Below are 22,692 nucleotides of genomic sequence, written 5' to 3' on the forward strand. Positions count from 1 at the left end.
AGAAAGATTCCCACCTGCGATGGGGAAGTATTTTCCCCTTTGAAGAAACTCTGAGATTCTCAAGATACTTCATTCCACTTTGATATGACATCCTTCTTAATTGCTGTTGGCACTTCCTTCCCCTCATAAAGTAAATGGATGTGGAGTCCATTACTTAGCTTAAGTAAGTCAATCAAAATGTTAAGTGAATCAGAGACCTGAAAGACATGGGTTCCGTTTCAAAGGATTTCTGGAAAAAATATGACACTCCTGTTGGAAGCAATCCTGCCTTTGCAACTTCCTTTTACTTTAAGGAACTAGTGCATGTAAACTATTATTATTCGTATTATCATCCACAAATTCTACAAGTGAGGGACCATCGAGGACTTGTGGGGGCATTTGTTTCCTTGTTCCAAATGCCCCCCTTATCATCTTTTCCTGCTTCCTTTTCCTCCCCATCTACCCAACAACTCCCTCTCTCCCTCTCTCTATCCATCCATTCATCCATCCATCCATCTTTTCCAGTTTTATTTATTATTTATTGACTTTATTCATAAGCTGACTTTCTCCACAGTGGGGACCCAAAACAGCTTACATAATTCTCCTCTCCTCTATTTTATCCTTTCCACAGCCCCATGAGATAGATTAGGCTCAGAAAGCCAGAATGGCATATTTTGGTATACTAACAGAAAGACTCCCTAGAAGCAATGCCATTTTCACTTGTTCCTACTCTTCCACTTATCTGGGAGAGAGATCCGTTTAGCTCAGTGGGGCAAACTTTGACTCAGACCGGCAAAGGATTATGCTGTAAATCTTTGTGTGGCTTGGTAACTAGGACGATGTCAGAGATGCTGATGTAACACTGATGTAACAAAGGCACCGCTTTCCTCATAATCAGTGCTGCCAACAGGCACTGTCTAGACCAAGACCAGAGGGAAAGGAGTCAGGAGGGTGAGGTAAGTAGGCAAAAAGCTCTACAACCCAACAAATGAGGACAGAAGCAAGAGACAAAAAGATAGAAGATGCTTCAGTATAAAGAATGGCCTTTTAACACACAACTCTTTTATTGGGTGGACATTTAACTAGAAAACAAAATGGTAAGGAGTTGGTGCCTGTGATATGGAGGTGGTACCTGTGATATGGAGCATCACCACACATAAAAACATTTCAGCTACTTTCATAAAGGTCATAATCATATGTAAAGGTACCATATTGTTAAGTAAAATGCTCTTAATTTGGCTTTACCCACTTTCTTTTTTTCCTCTTTGAGGAATTTGGAGTTTGTTTCTACTCAATTACGCTTTGATCAAGGAGAAATCTGAAAAGCGTGGAAGGGGAGCAGGAATGTATGGTTCATAAGTTCAATGTAAACTGCCCTGAGCCTCCGGGGAGGGCAGTATATAAATAAATAAATAAACAAACAAATAAATAAACAAATAAATGGAGGTTCTGCAAAATTTCTGAATTTCACCCCCTAGAGGCAAACAATGTCTTCTCAAACTGTCCTATTCTCCTGATAGATCACCACCCAGTGGTGCAATATAAAATAACAGAAAAGGCTAAAGTTATAAAATAGTGCATAGATTTCTTTTCAAAGAGAAACAAAAGAGAAATTCCTTGTTTTCAATGGACTAAGGGAGAATAAGGAGCAGGAATCAATGGTTCAATTAAAAAAACACCTGAATTTCAGAAAATGAAATCCCCCCCCCCCTCACCTCAATATCACTATTAAAGGGGCCTGTTCAAGGAACCTCGGAAGTGTAATAGTTGTAGGCTCTGGAACAAGAATGGGAAACGTAAATTCAGATCTTCAGTTATGAAGCTCACTGGGCAACCTTAGACTAGTCATCCCATGTACTTCACAGGGTTGTTATGAAGAAAATAATGAAGAAGAAGAAAAGAATGTATTCTGCTCTGAGCTTTTTGAAGGAATCAGATAAAGATTTGTTCCACTATAGTTTTCTGGTAAGGCCTTGGAGGAGGAGCATGTCTCATGGCTTAAGTGCCACTCCGTGCTTAACACCCACTCAGGGAGGCTGTCCTGCCCCTGAGTACCTCCTCCTCCAACCAGCTTGCCTGTCTGTTAAGCAGCCAGCCAATCTCCTTCCATCCCCAACCCCTGACCACCCCCTCCTTTTTCTATTTCCCTCTGAGGCTTGGAGGCTGCAGATCCCTGTCACATGAGAGCTGTCCCTAACAGCTGCCTGAAACCTTTCCAGGTCCTGGGGGGAGGGAGAGGCCATCCACAGAGTTCTGCCCCCCCCCAATCTAGCACCCGTTGTATTCCTGAATGCAATTTACTTGGCACCTAGTGTAACAAATAATTTTGCATGAATCTTGATATCATGGGCACAACAGTTACAAATGGCTGTTTCTAAAAGGTCAGTTTAAGGTATTGGCTGGAAAAGAACAAAAAATTCTAGACTGCGCTACGCCTCCGTTAATTCATTTTCCTAAAGCCATGGCGCAACAGACAAACAGCGCACAGTCTTTTATTGCTTTGGAACAAATATGATTTATTTAACATCCATATATATTTCATAGAACCAGTCCAGAATCCATATTTCTGTCTAGACCATCTCATAATTTCCATCTGTTAAAAAAAAAAGAAAAAAGAAAGGGAGACATCCCAGTCCCCCATGCTTCTAGGCAACAAAAGATAAAGAGAATTAATGGTAAATAACAGACAATGACCTTTCCTGAAAATTGCCTGCAATTTCAGTTGACTCTTCTTATTGTTCGTTTTCATCTAATATGTTCTTCCACTTTTCAAAAGCACTGACATAAAAATAACTCGGGGCCAAATCACTGTGCATACCTTACAAGCATTTAGGGCCTAATTGCCTGCACTTCTCCTTCACGTTGATCAGCAAGAGTGATAAAGCAAGACGTTCATAATGAGAAGCGCAATTATAATCACTGCTTAGCATTAACATAGAACTTGAGAGTGTCCAAGCAGCACCTGCTTCATTTTGCCCAGCATCTTTCATACCATCCTGTAAGGTAGGTCCGCAAAGCTACGTCTGTGTTGCAGATGAGAGAGACACATTTGGATATTCAATGATCAAAGCCCAACCAAACAATAAGGAATTAATTAATGCAGTTATTAAGAACTCATCTTCTTTTTTAAAAAATGGCAATATTTAGGAATCTTCAGCTCAGGCAAGTGGGGCAGCACTTTTGCAATCAGCGGTTTTGCCATCAGCAGAATGACACAAAGATTTTGCCACCTGAGAAGCGTGCTCTGTCTTCCCAGAGTTTAGATGATATGCCAGTCCCACTGCTGTCCCTCGAAACACACATGAACATAAGGAGTTGCCTTATTCTGAAATAGACCATTGGTCTATTAAGGTCCACATTGTCTGTTCCAGTTATGTGCAACCAGCATGATGTAATGGCTAAGAGCGACAGCCTTTAACCTGGAGAATTCAGTTTGATTCCCAAATCTTCCATATGTAACCAGCTGGGTGCCTTTGGGCAAGTAACCGTTCTCTCAGAGTTTTCTCAGACCCATCTACTTCACAAGGAGTTTGTTCTTGGGAGAGGAAGAGTAGGTGACTGCAAGCCACTTTGTGACTCCTTTGGGTAGTAAAAAGCTGGGCCCAAAAACAGCTGCTCTTCTTCTTCTTTCTTCTTCTTCTATGTGGTGCCCATGGGAAACATGGAATGCATCAATCTGCTGTTCAGAGCATATCTGCTTCTTCCCCCAACCAACACTTTCTCAGTGCAAAGAGAGGTCCTGGCTTTTCTCTACTTCACTAGCGGAAAAAGTGCTACAAAAGGACCCAGGAGGGCTCTTCAGATTTTCAGTGGATACCGATTCTAAAGCAACTGCCTTCATCACAGGAATCTCCTTTTTTTTTGGGGGGGGGGAATCTCATAAATCTGTGATTGGACTAAGCTTGTGTGACAGCCATTTTGTGATTGTTCATTCCATGGCCACCATTTTGTTGCAGCATCCACTTGCTGTTCTTAGAAGTCTCAGCAGTTTAATGATGTTGAACACTTGGTCAACTCATACATTATATTTATATGCTGCCCTTCCCCAAAGTCTCAGGGTGGTTTACATCAGGTAAATAGAACATATACATGCACTGTTGGAATGTAAATAAACTTAATTTAAATTTTAAATTCAAAAAAATTCTAAATCATATAAAACTGATTTCCTCAATACCAACTCTTTCTCCCAGGATAAAAGGTGGCATTGGCAGGGGAAGGGGGTATTTTTTATTTGAGATTTAGTTAGGTGGAATTTGGGCAGTAAGGCCAGCAGATTTGGTGGTGTTTCTGCACAAGGACCAATGTTGCCAATTGGTTCCACAAAGCGGAAACACTATTTTAAATAGTGGAATCTCGGTGTTCCACATACCTGCCTTTGTAGTAGAATCCAGAAGCGTTTCATTCATTCCCCACAGGTTTCCGGTCTCGCAGGAATCGCTAGAAAGGAAGCGATTTTTTCTGTGCTTGGCCCTGCCCCTGGCCATCAATCAAACGAACAGCCAATGGGCAGTTGTTATCATGCTCCAGAAAAGCCCCTTTCCCTTTAAGCACAGGTTTTTAAAACACACACACGTTGCAACGAATATGCGTTGATTCGTTGCAACGGAGAGACCAATCTAGCTGGCGTGTGAGCTGGCGATTCATCGTTACCACACTCCCCTGAGTGAAAAAAAATTCCCCCCTCCCTGCACGGGTGCGATTTTCGGCTGAAAATAAAGGGAACTTGCAAACGGGGCTGTGTTGTGCTTGGGGACTTAGGGGAGCTTTAAAGCACTTCTGTGGATGGATTGTAGCCAGAGAAGTCTCGCTGGTTCGTTGCTTTCCCACTCGCTCCAAGGGAAAAAAAATGGCGATCGCAAGCTGGGTACTCATTTTACTGACCTCGGAAGGATGGAAGGCTGAGTCAACCTTGAGCCGGCTGCTGGGATTGAACTCCCAGCCTCATGGTCAGAGCTTTCAGACTGCATGTCTGCTGCCTTACCACTCTGCGCCACAAGCGGCTCTTAATGCCTAGTGTGACCTTAAACCATGTCCTGTCCCCGCTCCCCCCATCTCCCATGATTCTGCATCTTAACACAAGTGGTGATGTCACTTCTAGTGACATGGCACGTCTGGGGTGTGTGACAGGGAGGTGTGGCCAGTTGACATCACTTCTGGGGCTCCTTGAATCCTGAAACATTATTTCAGGGGCTACTCCATGGTCTCTTGTGGCGCCTCTTGTGGCGCAGAGTGGTAAGGCAGCCGTCTGACAGCTTTGCCCATGAGGCTGGGAGTTCAATCCCAGCAGCCAGCTCAAGGTTGACTCAGCCTTCCATCCTTCCGAGTAAAATGAGTACCTCAGTAAAATGAGTACCCAGCTTGCTGGGGGGTAAACGGTAATGACTGGGGAAGCTACTGGCAAACCACCCTGTATTGAGTCTGCCATGAAAACGCTGGAGGGCATCACCCCAAGGGTCAGACATGACTCAGTACTTGCACAGGGGATACCTTTACCTTTACCTTACTCCATGGTCAAAAGGCTGAAAAAGGCTGTTCGAGACAAACAAGTTTTTCAGGATTCTTTGGTACTTCAAAAACCTGCAAAAACTGTTTAACCAGATAGGACAGTCAGACAAAAAGATGTAGAATGTTGCCACCTTCAACTCCTTTAAATTACTGCCATTTTCTCTCTAACCTTATTGGTTACACGACACCAGTTTTCATAGCAAATATATGGATAATAAATCATCACAGCTTATTATCAGTTCTGGTTTTTATTTTCTTGTTTGGGGCCATATCTTAAAAGCCAACTGTCTAAACAGAAGAAGAACTCCACAAATCTTTTAAAAAGTATATTCCTTTTAGAGGAGTGTCTTGTGGTACAGGGTGGTAAGGCAGCTGACATGCTCTCTGAAGCTCTGACCATGAGGCTGGGAGTTCGATCCCAGCAGTTGACTCAGCCTTCCATCCTTCTGAGGTGGGTAAAATGAGTACCCAGCTTGCTGCTTGGGGGGTAAAATGGTAATGACTTGGGAAGGCACTGGCAAGGCCACCCGGTATTGAGTCTGCCAAGAAAACGCTAGAGAGCGTCACCCCAAGGGTCAGACATGATTCGGTGCTTGCACAAGGGATACCTTTACCTTTATTCCTTTTAGATGGCAAGGAAAATAAAAATAGGGGATGAATACTGTTCTTTTGCCTTTTACTTTAAAAAAATACCTAAAACAACTTACCATTAACACTTACTTTAAAATTCATGGAACAACGCACTGTCTTAAGTTTCTTAAAGCTCCAGAGAGAAGGATGGAAAAAAGTAAACAAGAGAAAGTGGTGTGTCCACTCCTTTTGTTGCTGTAAGAATTTTGATGAATATTTCACATAGAGCTGAACTGAGCAATATACTGCATCATCATTAGAACAGCCTGCATGAGTATCAGTATCAGGTGTCCAATCTACCAACAGGAGGGGGGAAATTCTGAAAATGCATGATTGACCAAAATGCATTATAATGTACTCTTATTAATGCTTGCATTGCAATGTATCTTTATTAACAAACCCTTCCCATAAAATGCCAGAGATTATAGCTTGATTCTTGTCTGTTCAGGAAAACCTGTAGACCATTCAGTCACACTGGGATTTCTAGCTCTCAGTTGGCCTTGGGTAGTTTTTATAATGGAGGCCAGGGGAACAGGGAGGACAGCCAAATTATTTGCCTTGCCTTGCCCTAGCCAGTGCTGTGTACTTGTCAGGAAAAGAAAATGCTGACAGAAGCAGTTCCATTTTCCCTTTTATTCACTTGGCCACTTGGAACAGATTTATGCCAGACTGAGAAAGAAGCTGGTTGGCTAGGATCTTGATATATTTTTAAATTCTCAGTTTGCACCACTTTTTTTATCCTGGGACACAGGACAACTGATGTCTGGCATACAGGTATAAAAATGTGGCAGATGCCTGGAGTCTGATACTCATCATTTATCAGGAATAACTATATGTTGACTGAGTTGCTCCGGGAATCCTTGGCCTTACTGATTTGAAGGCAAATGGAATAACTGAAATAATTAGAGCCACATAATTTCCCCCACACACAAACTGATCAGAAAATCCTAGGACAGGCATACATGACTACTGACCCACCTAACTGAATATACCTTGCTGGCCAATGAGTAGACACCTAGGCAGTGACTGTGGCTAACAGGTCAGTGTCTTGAACCCTAAAACCTCGGTCACAATCAGGAAAGGAAATGAATAGTCACCTTACCAATTTAGAGAAAGTGGTGAGAGGGCAATATAAGCTGCTTCTACCAAAAAAAGACTAAGTGGTCAGCCAGCTATGCCCAGCATTGGCTAGTGATGACATTTTCTGCAGCTGATGTGAATGCCCTTAAACCACTCCCCTTTTTCAAGAGCCAGGGTGGTGTCATGGTTAAGAGCAGCAGCCTTTAATCTGGAGAGCAGGGTTTGATTCCCCTCTCCTCCAGTTGCAGCTAGCTGGGTGACCTTGGGCCAATCCCAGTCCTGCTGGAGCTGTTCTGACCAAGCAGCAGCAGCAGCCCCACCTACCTCACAAGGTGCCTGTTGTAAGGAGAGGAAGGGGAAAGCAATTGTAAGCTGATTTGGGTCCCTTGTTCTTTTTGTTCTTGTTGAAACCTATTAGGAAGTGCAAAATAGAGAGGTTGTCAAGTATTTACAGGATGCAGTACCTGACTGAAGGGCTTGATAGATCCTAATATGGGTGAAGATGTCCTTGTGTGCAGAGGGATTGGAGCAGAAAAGAAATGACAGACAGAAAAGAGCTTCCAGATATAAAATGCAGAGTTGTAATTATACTCAAACCAGATTCTTTATTAACAAAATGATAGCCCCTTTAGAAATCTTCTATAGATTTCTGTGACTGAGGGATGGTTGAGGAACTGCATAATGTATCAATTACATTTCTGTTTCCTTCCTGTTTGCAGCTGTAAAGGCTGGGTATGTCCAGAGGCATGGGTTTTCTGGTGTAAGTCAAAGGGCAACAACCAAATGACAGTAGCCGTTCAAGGATTCAGAATGTGTCCAGGATGCGGGTTCATATTAATGTTTTGGTTTTTTTTAATTGAATAGCAGGATGGTTTTATTGCTGGAATAAGACATGACCCCAATATTGGCAGTAAACATGGCCACCGCTTTATTTATTAATACTGCCCTCCTCTGGAGGGGTGGCCCAGTATGACATGGAAGCTGGAATACTCCCAGCCAACTGTTTGCTAAGTGCAGGACTCCAGATGCACGCTGGGGCCTACACCATTCCCAGCTGGAAGAGCAGGCCCCTGGCCTCCTGGAGTCCCTACCCAGGGAAGCAACCTGTATGGGAGCCAACAGGTGCCCACCTCATTTGACTACCCACCAGGTTGCTTTGAAATGACCCCCTCCTCAGGGAGCCCAGTACAGAAACCAGACTCCCTGTCAACCAGCTCCCTCTCATACCCTAAAGCACAGCTGTGACATATATTACAATTATAACCCCCAAAACAGTAACAATACCATGAATCCCGACAAACACCATTAGTTAACAATATAAGTATACAATTGAAATAACGGGGTATGAGGAAAGGAAGCTGCTCTGGTGGAACCTTGGACAGAGAGGCTAGGCCCAGGCTGTGTGATGTAGACAATATTAGACAATATAGGAACATGCAGGCCCCCTTCCCAACCGTGGGGCTACGTGTGCACCACCTTTGTGGCCTGCATGCCTTCTGGGCCATGGATTGCCACGTTTCTTCCAGCTGCCTCCTCCAGAATCAACCAGTGGTCCTGGTAAGTTGTAGCCATGTGTTTTCTGCCTATTAGTTGTCGTTTGTTTATTAGTTGCATTTTAAAAATTGTTGTTGTTGTTATGTGCGAAGTCGTGTCCGACCCATCGCGACCCCATGGACAATGATCCTCCAGGCCTTCCTGTCCTCTACCATTCCCCGGAGTCCATTTAAGTTTGCACCTACTGCTTCAGTGACTCCATCCAGCCACCCATTCTCTGTCGTCCCCTTCTTCTTTTGCCCTCGATCGCTCCCAGCATTAGGCTCTTCTCCAGGGAGTCCTTCCTTCTCATGAGGTGGCCAAAATATTTGAGTTTCATCTTCAGGATCTGGCCTTCTAAAGAGCAGTCAGGGCTGATCTCCTCTAGGACTGATTTTAAAAATACATTTTTGTATTTTTTTGTATTTTTTTGTATTTTAAAAATACAAATGGGTTAATTTGGTTAGCTCCTTGAGATCTCCACCAATTCTGTCTTGTATAACAGGCACAGAGGGGAATGAATTTGCCCTTGATTCCCCCCCCTCCCTATTTTTTTTCTGGGATTGTCAAATGGGGAAGTTTTATTGCCAACCACTCCTAGATCTTTGAAACTTTCCCCACAGTTCAAGCATTTACAATGGTTATGAATGGATATTTCTGGAGTCAGATCTTCATTAGAAACTTTTAAAAAATTAAACATTTCATTCTGTTTAATCTTATACAGAGGAAACAATTTTAAAGCATTAAGTGATCAAGCATCTAAAAGTCTTTTTAGTGAAACAGACAACTCCCCCCCCCCCCAAAAAAAAACTTCAAATTTTACAAAACCTGGCTGAGGCTTACCTTGGCTGACTGTTGGTGCAGGCGAGAGTGCATGGAAGGGGACAAGACCACTCAGAAGCTCATTTGCGGCTTTCACTGCATTGAGGAAGAGCACGTGTTGGGTCCACAGTCGGGTCCTGGCAGGGTTGGGTCCACAGTGCCTATAAAAGGTCCCATGTGTGTGGGTTCCAGCCTCTTGCCCAGGATGCCACAGAGAGCAGCTTCCATCCCACTGACCCTTTGTTAATGGAAAGATAAAGGTAAAGGTAAAGGTATCCCCTGTGCAAGCACCGAGTCATGTCTGACCCTTGGGGTGACGCCCTCTAGCGTTTTCATGGCAGACTCAATACGGGGTGGTTTGCCAGTGCCTTCCCCAGTCATTACCGTTTACCCCCCAGCAGCAAGCTGGGTACTCATTTTACCGACCTCGGAAGGATGGAAGGCTGAGTCAACCTTGAGCCGGCTGCTGGGATCGAACTCCCAACCTCATGAGCAAAGCTTTCAGGCGGCTGCCTTACCACTCTGCGCCACAAGAGGCTCTTAAATGGAAAGATAGCCTTGTTATATTGTCTGAAGTGGATGTTTTCATGGTGAATGATTTGTCACAGCTGCAGCTTTGCATGGCATGGAGCCTGTTGGCAGGGAATCGAGTGTGCAATTGGACTCCCTGGCGTTCGGGGCCTCCATATGAGGCTGCATGTAAACGAGCATGGCTGACCCAGTGGGGTAGTAATAAAGGGGCGGTAATAAAGCTGTGACCTTGTTTATACCTAATATTGGTTTGTTGCATCTTATTCCAGCCCCAAATGCCCTCCTGTAAGTCAACACTCTCCACTTAACATCGTTGTGCATACACATTCAAAATTTCAAACCCATTCAATTCGTTTTCTTTAATAAAGTAATGGAGCAAAAGAAAATGAATCTAACTGTGAATCCTGATTCCAGTCTTCAGAAAAGGGTATCCACCCACAAACAAAACTGGGTTTAGACAATCTTCCCATCTCTCACTAATTCAATGAAATTAAATAGCATAAGACAACTTCTTTGTACAATGACTTTAATGGCGACTTTTTAACTTGTGCATGCCTAGCAACAGTTGTAGCATATGCATCCCGCTACACAATGTGAAATGTTGACTTTTCCAGATCTATTAATCCATTAATCCCACGGAAGGTGCCATGGGGGGGGGGGGGATCAAAACGGAAGATGAAGCTATTATAACCAAAAGAACAAGTGTTCTGTTCTATAAAAGTACACAGTGACACAAATTATTTGTCCTAGTGGAGAGAAACCATCTGTGTGACATCCAGGATTTTAAAAACAATCCACACCCATTGGGATAGGAAAGTACTCATGATGTATCCATGAAACTGGCTATAATGCATAACGAGCGTATTAAAGTTCCTGGACTAGAAATGCCTATAAAATAGGTGTCATAAATCCGCTCTGCAGAGGGTGGTTCAAGTTTTAAGCTATTCTACTCTTGACATTATATTTACAAGATGAATTAAGAGTTTTCTTTGTTTGCCATTTTTAAAAAAAACAACAACAGATATTTGGTTAAGTTCTGGATCAAATGATACTTTGTTGGAGAGCTTCCCAGTGAAGTGAATGCTGCAACTCCTGGTTGTTGTTGTTTTTTTTGAAATTGCTGTATTTTATATTAAAACACACTTTGCATGAGTTCAAATGGCAGTTCAAGGGTGAAAGCAGTAATGAATCCAATGCCTATTACAAAAAATTAGGAGGCCAAATGGCAGTTGGAACAACTATCAAATGCTCCCCCCCATAATTGTGGCAGAAAAATAAGAGCTGTTTTTTATTCCTCACTTTTCATTGCCCAGAGGAGTCCCAAAGCAGCTTACAGACACCTTTCACTTCCCCTCCTTACAACAGACAACCTGTGACCTTCTGTTTTGCCCAGTTCACCTTATCCAGGTATATCTGCCATACCCACCTGTCGAGCAGCTCGGACCAAATCACCATTGTCCCAGGCAACCTCTGGGTTAACAGCCTGAGGTCAGCTGTGATAAGGTTTATAAGCTGAAGCCCAGAGATCTCAGGCAAATCTTGCTCTCACAAGTGATCTGTAAGAACTGATGGGGCTCCACGGTGGAAAACTTCCTCTGACACAATCAAATGAAGTTCACTTATGACCATGGTGTCCCAATCAATTGATGTTCAGCTAGTCTTCCAGCCCCAAGTGCGGTCTCCATCCGGACCTCTTCGCATATCTGCCTGCCCAAAAGGGGATGCTATACCTCAAGATAAGGAAGTATAGCAAGCCTGGAACAAGCCATAGTTAAGACATTCATATCAGGACCTATATAAGCCCTGTATGCTCATGATCACCACCTCCCTAGCCCCATAATCTTATCATAGGACACCCCATCCAAGTGAGTTGCAGCTCCTATTGGAAATAAATGGGTCCCACAACATTTTTCCTGGAACGCCAACCCTGCTAAGCACTGCCGCAGTATGGCCATAAGCTGAAAACGAGTCAGGCATGACCCCATCTTCATAATTAGGAGGATGCGCTGGGGGTGAGGAGCCTGGCAGCTTATAGAGCAGGCACGCAATTGTGTGCTACTTTCATGACTTGGGCTTGGAGTTGTTGGCCCAGGAATACTTTAAAAGGCACCATGGGCAAGGGGTCCAGCCTCTTTGCCAAACCTGCCACCAGAACAGCTTCCCTCCCACCCACCCAGTTATGTTTGCTAACACTGTGTATATTTAAATGACCGCTGTCAAATGGTTTTGAATTCTATTTCATCAGAGCTGGCGGTTTTGGCATGGGATGGAGCCTGTTTGGGGGGAGTTTGGTCTGCACATAGGACTCCCCAGGTTAGGGACTTCCTCGTGAGGTAGCAGGTTTGCAAATGGGTCAACCTGGCCGGGGAAGCATGGGGCTTGCATGCCAGGTTGCCTGGGGTGGGACCAAGGGATGTGGGTGTTTCATTGCCACTTCGGGGTTTACAATGTCAGGTGGCCTGGGGTGGGGCCAAGGGAAGTGTGTGCTTCCTCTTGGCACCCTATGTGGACCCTTCATTATGGTGGAAACCGGGTGACTGTTATGGGGAGAGGAAGGGGAGGCTATTTTAAACCCATTTGTGAAATGGGCCTGTGGGAGGAGTGTGTCTGGGGTGTCTGAGTTGAATACGGGCCTATCAGGGAGCGGCCAGCAGCTGGCCGCACCCTGATTGGGCTGGCTCCTAAGCTCACCTCCCTCACAGGGGGCATATTATGGGGAGAGGAAGGGACGGAGATTTGAAACTGCTTAGGGACAGCAGTGGCCTGCTGGGTGACTGTGGACCATTCCCAGTTCTCTCAGACCTCTCACAGCCCCACATCTGTCACAGTTCTCTTTATCTTAATCACTCTATTCCAGTTTGGTGTAGTGGTTAGGAGTGCGGTCTTCTAATCTGGCATGTTGAATTCAATTCTACAATCCTCCACATGCAGCCAGATGGGTGACTTTGGGCTTGCCATGGCACTGATAAAACTGTTCTGATGGAGCAGTGATATCAGGGCTCTCTCAGCCTCACCCACCTCACAGGGTGTCTGTTGTGGGGAGAGGAAAGGGAAGGCAACTGTAAGCCACTTTGAGCCTCCTTTGGGTAGAGAAAAGCGGCATATAAGAACCAACTCTTCCTCTTCCTCTTCTTCCTCTTCTTCCTTTCTACCTCTCTCTTTGCTATTTTCCTCCCCCCCCCCCGCTACCTCCCCCTGCATCAGCTACAACAGGCTTTAATACTAGTAGTATTATAAAATGTTTCAGTCATTCTAGCTGAAAATATAACATGTCTAATCCTGGCAAATAGGTAATGTGGGAAACTACTCTGGAGACCAGACAAGTCTACTTTCCTTCATAAATGCCAGGTGTTCTTGTCGAGATTAATTAGATGTGTTTATGTTGTCCATTTAAATTTCATCTTCAGACAATTTTGTTTTATCTCAGAAAGGAGCTGGAATTACAAAGCTCTCAGACTTGGGCTCATTACTGGAAACTGTTTGTACAACAACATGCTCGATCACTTTCTTTTTAGTTCAGTGACACAGTCCCCCCCTCCCCAACTCCTCCAGGAGAACAAATAAAAAAGCAAACTAGAACGTTAAATTATGTTGTACTTGGAAAAGACTTTGAATTCATCTGCTAAGGGACTGCAGGGTAGGACGAGAGTTATCGCTTTAGAAATATTCTGTTAACATAAACTGGCTGGAGAAAATGGTAATTATCAGCAGTTCAGCCTGTTGCGATCCTCAGTAGCTGGGTTCAAGGAAAATGATGACCTATCAGCAGTTCAGCATGCTGTGATCCCCAATAGTCAGGCTGAAGAACATGGTGGCCTATCAACAGTCCATTGTTTTGTGATCCCCAGTAGTTAGGGTAACAGCTAGGGATGTATTAATATGTTTTATGAATGCATATTCCTGTTTGATCAGCAAGATCATTTTCAACCCACTTACCTGGATTACTTGGACAGGTAGCTATAGTCACCATTGCTTAACCTTCCTATTCTTACCTCCCCTTCTTGAGCAGAGCACTTGGTATTGTGTATGCAGGGGTGCTCTTGGTATGCTTAACATGTTTGTTCCAATGTTGGGTGTTATTGTTGTTGCTATTGCTTGATATTATTGCAACTGTTTGGTTAATTCCCCAGGACAACAGCTTGTGTTATTCTCCTTTGTTGCTGAATTGCTCCTACATCCAGATTTTTTTGTGTGGATTTGGCCCAAATAGATAAGAAGATTGTATTTAAATGCCTCCCTAGCATATACATGCCACCATCACCACACAAGGAAGCAATATAAATGTATATTTGAAAGGTTGTTACTTAGAGGAGGGCAGAGAGAGGTTCCTGTTGGCAGCAGAGGATAGGGCCACAGTAATAAGTTTAAACAATGGGGAGAATAACATTGGATGCTATTGGGGGGGAGATTCATAGTCTGAGTAGTTCAGCAGTGGAATTGATTGCCTAAGGAGGTGGTGAGCTCCCCCTCACTGACAGTCTTCAAGCAAAGGCTGGACAGATACTTTTCCTGTATGCTTTAGACTGATTCTGCATTGAGCAGTGGGTGGTGCTAGATGGCCTGTATGGCCCCTTCCAACTCTATGATTCTATGGGCTTTTGAAACAGATAAGACATTTTGCCTTGGTTTTCACTCAAAGATAAGTACACAAACACCCATAGTTGAGAGAAAAAGCTCAGACTGGAAACAGAATGTGGGAATATATTAGGTATTGGGGGAGGGAATCCACATCAATGAGGTCTAGAACACATAAATGTATATTGAGGTATGTGCTTGGGGTGAATATTTCCTGTCAGATTTTCAAACTGACCACATTTCTAGATGGCTGCAATGACATAAGCTGGTCACCAGACCAAAGCATATCAAGCTCTGAATTCTTTCCAGAGAATTACAGGAAACTCTCCCAGATTTATCTTTTCAAACATGAACCATTAAATTCTTCACCCAAACAGCTCCCGCACTTAATAGAATTAATGGGAAATTGTTGAAATATGCTGTGTCTTTGGGTCCGAAATTCCATTTCACACCCAATAAACTTACTCCTTCATACAAGTTACTTTCCTTCTGCCAAAAGCTGCTAAAATGGTATTTCTGTAATAGAACCACATTATTATAGAATAGGATGGCCGCTGCCTGTTATGGCCAAACTCACTGAATGAGTGGTACATAAAATGCTATACAGCTCACTTCAGTCAATCCTTCAGTTGTAGAATTCCAATAAAATGGACATTGCAGCACTCCAAAAGTATATCAATATGGATTTTCAAGAGCAAATGATTTTGGATCACACCATTTTTTTTTAAAGTATCTAAGGACTGTTTAAAACCTGGAATTAGATCAGTTAAATTTGTTACAGGTTAGAATATAAAACCCCAGCAAACAGCAGCCAGTCATTTAGTGCTTGAAAGATAATCAGATGATTAAAAAGGCCAACATCTAGTCAGAAATACACTGTTTCTGTGCATGGAGGTTCCATCTAGCCATTACAGTCCATTATTTATTTCATGTAGCTTTGCCTCATTACCATTTAAGCCCACCTAGACGAGAAGAGTCAACACCACATGTTAATTGCTAGGCATCATGAAACCTTCACCATGATCTTGTCTGGACTGTTTCTGTGTATTGATCCTTATCCATCCTACCTATTCAGGGCTTCTACAAACCCACCTGGCTTACCTGTTTGGAGAAACTGAGCTGGGTATCGTCTGCATATTGGTGACACGTAATGCCAAATCCCCAAGACAATTTCTCACAGCGGTTTCATGTAGATATTAAGTAGCATGATAGCCAAGAGGGAACCCTGTGGGACCCCATAGCATAAATGTCATGGACCTGAGAAACAGTGCCAAAGCATGGCAACTAGGTGGGGATCTGATAACCACCGTTAAGTATTTAAAAGGGTGCCATATAGACGATGGAGCAGAGTTGTTCTCTCTTGCCCCAGAGGAATGGACCAAAACTAATTGGATGAAATTAATTCAAAAGAAATTCCATCTAAACATCCAGAAGAAGTTCCTGACAGAGCGGTTTCTCAGTGGAACAGGCTTCCTAGGGAGGTGGTGGGTTCTGCATCTTTGGAAATTTTTAAACAGAGGCTGGATAGCCATCTGGCAGAGAGGCTGATTCTGTGAAGGTTTAAGGGGGTGGCAGGTTATAGTGGATGAGCGATAGGGTTATGAGTGTCCTGCGTAGTGCAGGGATTTGGACTAGATGACCCAGGAGGTCCCTTCCAACTGTATGATTCTATGATGCCTTCCATTCTCAACCTAGCCACCCTTTCCAGAAGGATACCATGATAGATTGCATAGAACAATTTTGAGAGGTCCAGGAGAATCGGAAGGAACACTCTCCCCTGGTTGTCTGAGCATTTCTCCTTGCCAATCAAAGTTTTGTATGACAGGAGAACAGACCAGTTCCCAGCCAATCACCTCTGGAGATAACCTTCAGACCGCTGTCACTCTTCTTTGCTCCCTCTTTTGTGAGGATGAACCTTTGCCCCTCTGCAAGTAAAATGGCCAGGGGCACTTTGCTTGAGGGTTCACTGAATTTTCTTGAAAAGTGGGTGGTCTTAAGAGAACAGGCAGTCTAATTCCCCTATGATTTTGATACCATTAATTTAAAAACAGCCATTCCAGACTCCCAAAGCATAAAAGCAAAGAATAAAAGGAAAAGCTGCCGATCTCTTTCCTCACAGTAATGAAGCATGGAGAATATAGAGTTTTTATTATTGGAATGCTATTTTTTGTTCAGTTCATTTGTTATTACAAACTGTCCTCCTGAGACCAGTTCAGTAGCATTGGTCACTGTGGGAATAGAAAAATGAAACAAACATAAACACCGTCGTTAATGGTTGTGGTTGAGCACCACTTGCTTTTCTTTACAATAGGAATCAATGGACAGAACTGAGCCTAGTCTTCCTTGGGGTTCTGAAAAATATCTTGGTCCAATTCACTTGAAACACAGAAGGTCTTTAGATTAGAGGACTTGTATGTTGTGTGCCTCTCGTGGCGCAGAGTGGTAAGCGGCAGAAATGCTGTCTGAAGCTGTCTGTCCATGAGGCTGGGAGTTCGATCCCAGCAGCTCGCTCAAGGTTAATTCAGCCTTCCATCCTTCCGAGGTCGGTAAAATGAATACCCAGCTTGCTGCTGGGGGGTAAAATGGTAGTGACTAGGGAAGGCACTGGCAAGGCCACCCTGTATTAAGTCTGCCATGAAAACGCTGGAGGGCGTCACCCCAAGGGCCAGACATGACCCGGTGCTTGTACAGGGGATACCTTTACCTTTATGTTATTTCAAACCATAGTCAACTTCCATATCCTGATGATACTTGAAAAGGGAAATGCCACTCAGATCAATTGATTGATTGGTTGGTTGGTTGATTTCTTAAATTTATATACCGCTTTTCCCTGCAACTCAGGGAGGTTTACATAGAGCATAAGAGAACATGGAATAGGTACAGCATAACTCAGTAACAATGTCTAATAAAACAACAGTGGTGGCAGTGGTTCAGTGATTGGTTGAACATTAATATGATACCATAACAATCTTCTCTGTGCTCTTTCTGAAAGTGAGAACTTGAATTAGAGTGGCATGAGAATCTAGTTTGATCTTGATCTTGTTTGCTTGCTTGCACAGAATTAAGAAATAACCATCGATACAAGAAGGGAAAGAAGGATACACCTCTATAAGGTTTGGCTACCTTATGTTATATTATATAACTTATACAGCAAATGCATTCAAACCAACAGAGAATTTTAAAGCTTTCAAACTTTTTGATAAAGATGGTAAGCTTGAAATAGTTAAGAGGGTGAAAGACAATTTTACCTTGCATGACTTGCGTCTCAGGATTGCTGAATATATTAGGCATACTTTAGCATGTTGAGACTTCAAAGGGAAGAAAACAGCTCAGTACCTTTCTCTCGTTTGCTTGGGACAAGTAATGGCCCCTGTCTCTCAGTTTTTAATGCAAATGTTCTATGCTTGACTTGTCCAGCTGAATTCTCTACTGTATAATTATAGGAGTAGATCTTTCTAAAGTGAAAATCTTTTACTGTTCATGAATACACATTTGCTTTTAAAATTATGTATATATATATATATATATATATATATATATATATATATACATTTTAGAAAATAATATAAAAGGAATGCAAAAGGAAAAGAAGGATTATGCAACAAATTATATATAAATCAAAGATTATTATACATTGCAAGGTATATAAATCAGAAAATATTTATCCCAACATTCTGTTCATTATAATTTTGCTGCATTTTTATAGAATATGATAGTCCTTACTTCAAGTATCTTAAATTTCAGATTTCATTGCTGATCCATTTTGCAACTATATTATTAATTTCATCTTCTTTATCCATGGTTCCTCCATATATTTGTGAAACAGCCTGGATGGTGGGACATGTCTTGCTGTCCAAGTTGGAATAGTGCCCTGCCCCTGCAGCTCCCACCCTCCATCCCTGGACTCTAGCCTCTTTGCTCTCAGACATGCCTCAGGGCCTAGAGCCAGCAGCAGGTAAGGGGAGAGGGCCCTGGGCAAAGGGTTGTGGTGGAGAGCTTGCTAATGAGAGCCTCTTGGCTTTCTAGGCTGGACCTGTTAATGAGGGCCTCCTGGCCTGCTGACTACCTGCCAAGGAGCTCTGTCCTGGGCCTGCTAATGAGCTGCCCAGCCCCTGCCCGCCCCATTTGATCTGGCTGTGAGCTGCCTGGTCAGAGGAGGGGCCCTTTTCAAGGCCTGTTCCTAGGAACGGGCTTTGAAGCTAACTACATATTCTACATTTCATGTTTCATCATTTCTACATATTAGTTATAGTATACCAAAAATTAAAGGAAAGTCTATTATATCTCACAATAAAAAATAAAAGATATTTTTTTATCTTTTTATACACTTCTATTCAAAACTGTTTCTCATTCTGCTTCTATATTATAATGCATTTATATGTATTACAGTACATTTATATACCATTTTAAATTATTTCTCATTCTAAGTTTGTCTCCTGCTTAGATAATAAACAATCTCTTCTCAAATTCCAAAATTGATCTCCAGTAAGTTAATTTTAAAGAGCCTCTTGTGGCGCAGAGTGGTAAGGCAGCCGCCTGAAAGCTTTGCCCATGAGGTTGGGAGTTCGATCCCAGCAGCCGGCTCAAGGTTGACTCAGCCTTCCATCCTTCCGAGGTCGGTAAAATGAGTACCCAGCTTGCTGCTGGGGGGTAAACCGTCATGACTGGGGAAGGCACTGGCAAACCACCCCGTATTGAGTCTGCCATGAAAACGCTAGAGGGCGTCACCCCAAGGGTCAGACATGACTCAGTGCTTGCACAGGGGATACCTTTACCTTTACCTTTTTAAGTTAATTTCACAATTGCTGAATATCCAGCAAGCTAATTAATTATAAAAGGGTAATTAACTATTTGCAAACTATTAGTGGGTGAGCACTAACAAAGGTATGGCCACTTCCCTTAGCCAATTTAATGGGAAGCAAAACCATGAGGAAGATTCAACAATATAACTCTTGTCAAACATTCATTACTGTCCTTTTAAATATTAATGTGTTTAATAAGCATTTTCATATTTAATTCTTATTCTAGAATGATCTTGGTGTTTTACTCCGACTGACAATTTGCAGAACAAGCTCACACAATTTCTATCTCTCTCTGGTTTTCACAAGCCCTGATTGAGGATTTTCTTTGTTGTATGACTGTACCAAGTCCACTGTTCACTTCAGGTATGTGAGGTGAAATGGGTTTCTTTTTATTAGTTGTTTTCTTTTATATACACAGAATTCCTAAATCCCAGACCAATGGGCACATGAGCTCCAACTCAAAACTCCTTTACTCTGGATCCTCCAGCATTTGTAGAAAGGCATATAGGTTCAAGATAGTATGGGAGTCACAAATAACAAAACATATAATTTTATTAATTTGTGAGCATGACCAGTAAGGCCTACCCACTCTAGTCTAATAACTGACAGGTGCCAGAGCTGGAGGTATGTTATACTTCATAGTTACAATGGTATAATTCATAGTTACAATGGCGGTTCCTGCAGCATGTCAGTGTAAAAACAATAACCAGGCTGCTAAAATAATACATTGTTTTTATAAAGGAACACCATTGAAAACCTGTCTATCAAAAAGCATACACTTCAGTTTCTACAGGATCCACTGATTAATTCTGATACCTCCTATTATTTCTACATCCAAACCCCCGTCTTCTGCTTGTTCATGGTTGTTGATGATTAAACCCCTCCCTTTTCTTGTCTTTTACTTCTCCATTCCATTCAGTTTCTTTGAATCTGTTATCTGTGCCAAACAGGGAGAAAAGTGTTGAAATATGCAAGATCTTTAGTGTGCATGATTCCAAAGGAGACAGAGAATATCCTACAGAGGGCATTGGAGGAGAGATGTAATTAAAGACAGGAACTTCCTCGTATTTTTCAAATAATCTCCACCAGTGTATTTTGTCTCAGTTGGAGACTTCCTGATCCTTTGAACACACTTCCACCTTTGCCTTCAGGTGAAGAACATAGTTATTCAGTCTGATAGGACTATCTCTCTTCTCTCTCTTTACAAAGTTGTTTCTCTATTCTCAATATATCTATTTATTCTTTAAGCAGCTGATGCTTCCCCCAGTTAAATATTTCATCTCTCCCCCCAAAAGAAGATTTACAGAAACATCTAAATCTTCTCTTAAATGCTACTTATATTCCATGCCCCACCTTGCAAGAGACATCATGGTCATTATCATCAATTAATTGGAGCTGGTTAGTTATTCCGGACAGTATCTTACTATTTCAGGCAATTAGCTATAACACCTGGAGAAAGTTGTCCCACCATCACAAGAAATTTCAATTTCAATTTTATTGTTACAATGATAGACCAGCCTTAGACATTTGCAAAATAGCACCAATAAACAAAATTACCACTAAAATCAATTCTTAATGACAACTATCAGTTAAGTTAGAACTATAAGACAAAAAAGTTAAAATAACAATATAAAGACACCAGCTAATTACATCATTGTGTGTAAAAATATAGATCATTTAAACTTAAGTTTGAATCATTAACCCAACTCCTTACTCAAGATATTCCATTTCCTATAAGCAAGATAACAAATTTTTACAAAAGCTTATGATGCAGTGGTCTCTTTGGCATCAAATAAGAATTTGGTCAAGAACAACTCTGTACTTTCTGGGTTGTTCAAATGCTTATATCATGCTAGCAGGGGAGTAATTATGCTCTTTCTGTCATCAGTATATAATTCACAATGGAGTAATATGTGGGAAATTGTCTTAATAATGTTAGTTCCATTCCAAGAAAAAGAATAAAAGAATTCTGCTGTGAGATGTCTCCTTCTGCTTTGATATGACTGAAACACATAAGGATTCTGAAGATGAGGTTATTAGAAAGTAGGCCCCAGGGGTTGGGCCTTGTAGGTGGCCATATGGAACTCTCCTGGCTCCTTATGCCACCTAATAGAGTGTAGAAGAAAACTGAAATGCTGCCAGTATGGTACCTCTGAGAGATACCATCTACTTTGGGCAGAGCAGGAAGTGAGACATTATAGCTTAAGCACTAGGACTCCATATTTGAATATCCCAGCAACTTATAAGCAATGCTAAAAAGTGAATAAGTGGCAGCTATTATGTTATAACCATGTGACTTTCAAAATAAATCTACTCTTGTGTAGGGCTGTCTAAGAGCTGCCAGCTGAGCATATGGTCATAGGTAACTGGGTCAAGCAAGAAGAGAAGCAAAATCAAGAAAGGGTAATCCAAAAGGTCAAGGGTTCCAGGAAGACATAAAAAACAGGAGACAAGCAGGAATCAGGCATGGTGGGTGTTGGCATTGTAGCAGTATGCCCAGTTGTTTCCCATGGATTTTAATTCATTTGTTTCCAATTTTTTTTGGGGGGGGGATCTACATTTGTGACTGTCCTATTTCGAAGCTGGCTGTTGTTACAGGTCAAAAGATTTGGACTAATTAGCAAATTTTTTAAATTTTTATTTATTTATTTTGCAGAATAAACTGCAAGATCTGGATGGCTGCGTGTCATGTCTGATTTAGACTTTAATGGCGCTTATAAATGTCAGTGAGGACAAATGAGAACATTTTGTTTTAATGTTGTCTCAACAGATATCTGAGTGATGCACCGTTTGGGTAAAGCTGATTAAATTCTAGGAAACCACAGGCTTGAATGGCATCTGAAAGAAATATAGATCAAATTATGAATGTTCCCTTTCCAAAGTCTTTGTCATTCTTTGATGTCAATTCAGTTGGGCCTTTTTTTGTTGTCACTGTTGGCTCCCGGCAACTGTGCAGGACTTCATTCCATGAGTCTTTAATCTGTTTTTGTTGTTATTGTCTCAAAGCAGCGGACATTGCTGCACCGAAACAGCTCAGTCTGAAAAATGCAAAATGGGCTTGTATGATCTGCAAAAGAAACTGGTGTCAATGTGATCATTAAAAAGCAGAGCATGGCAGGCTTCATACACAATGATTCAGTAAACTCACAATTACTTGCATTGTTTTGTGTTGAAATATGCAAGATTTGTAGTGGGCATGATTCAAAGAGATATGAAGAATACCCTATAGGGAGCA

The 22,692-nt window shown here is 42.2% G+C and overlaps 1 long non-coding RNA gene across 1 annotated transcript; it reads left to right on the forward strand.

Moving 5' to 3' along the window:
* Positions 1-870: 870 nt before the first annotated feature.
* LOC143840757 (uncharacterized) lies at positions 871-22,327 on the forward strand. The gene is made up of 4 exons (XR_013232381.1): positions 871-935; positions 17,715-17,768; positions 19,684-19,820; positions 21,782-22,327. It is a non-coding gene; the product is annotated as an uncharacterized LOC143840757 (long non-coding RNA).
* Positions 22,328-22,692: the final 365 nt, after the last annotated feature.

This window comes from Paroedura picta, chromosome 6 (genome assembly GCF_049243985.1).
Source record: "Paroedura picta isolate Pp20150507F chromosome 6, Ppicta_v3.0, whole genome shotgun sequence".
Taxonomy (NCBI): domain Eukaryota; kingdom Metazoa; phylum Chordata; class Lepidosauria; order Squamata; family Gekkonidae; genus Paroedura; species Paroedura picta.